Source organism: Arachis ipaensis, chromosome B09 (genome assembly GCF_000816755.2).
Source record: "Arachis ipaensis cultivar K30076 chromosome B09, Araip1.1, whole genome shotgun sequence".
In the NCBI taxonomy this organism is placed as follows: domain Eukaryota; kingdom Viridiplantae; phylum Streptophyta; class Magnoliopsida; order Fabales; family Fabaceae; genus Arachis; species Arachis ipaensis.
This window is the reverse complement of record NC_029793.2, coordinates 142472753-142473032: the sequence shown is the minus strand read 5'-3', so window position 1 is coordinate 142473032 and position 280 is coordinate 142472753. Positions and strand designations below refer to the sequence as shown.

Below are 280 nucleotides of genomic sequence, written 5' to 3'. Positions count from 1 at the left end.
AGGTTTTAAACAAATTATTATCATATTTATTAAAATGTATTTCAAGACAAAAGATAGCTAAACTTGTTAATTACTTGTAAGAAATTATATTTTAACTAATGTTTCTTTTCTTTTAAGCTGAGCCAAAATTAGCTTTCGTTCCACAATAGTAATTTTCAATTTTTTCATTCATTGCAAGAGATATCCATGTCAATTAAATTAGATTAATCCCAACTAATAACGATATATTATAATAGGAAGAATTTGTTTAATAAGATGTTACAAATTGTCATAATATGGG

The 280-nt window shown here is 22.9% G+C and overlaps 1 protein-coding gene across 1 annotated transcript in view; it reads left to right on the top strand.

Annotated features, from left to right (window-relative positions):
* Positions 1 to 280, top strand: part of LOC107617966 (protein indeterminate-domain 4, chloroplastic) — a 6434-nt gene that overhangs the window by 5736 nt on the left and 418 nt on the right. The gene's annotated exons all lie outside the window — the stretch shown is intronic.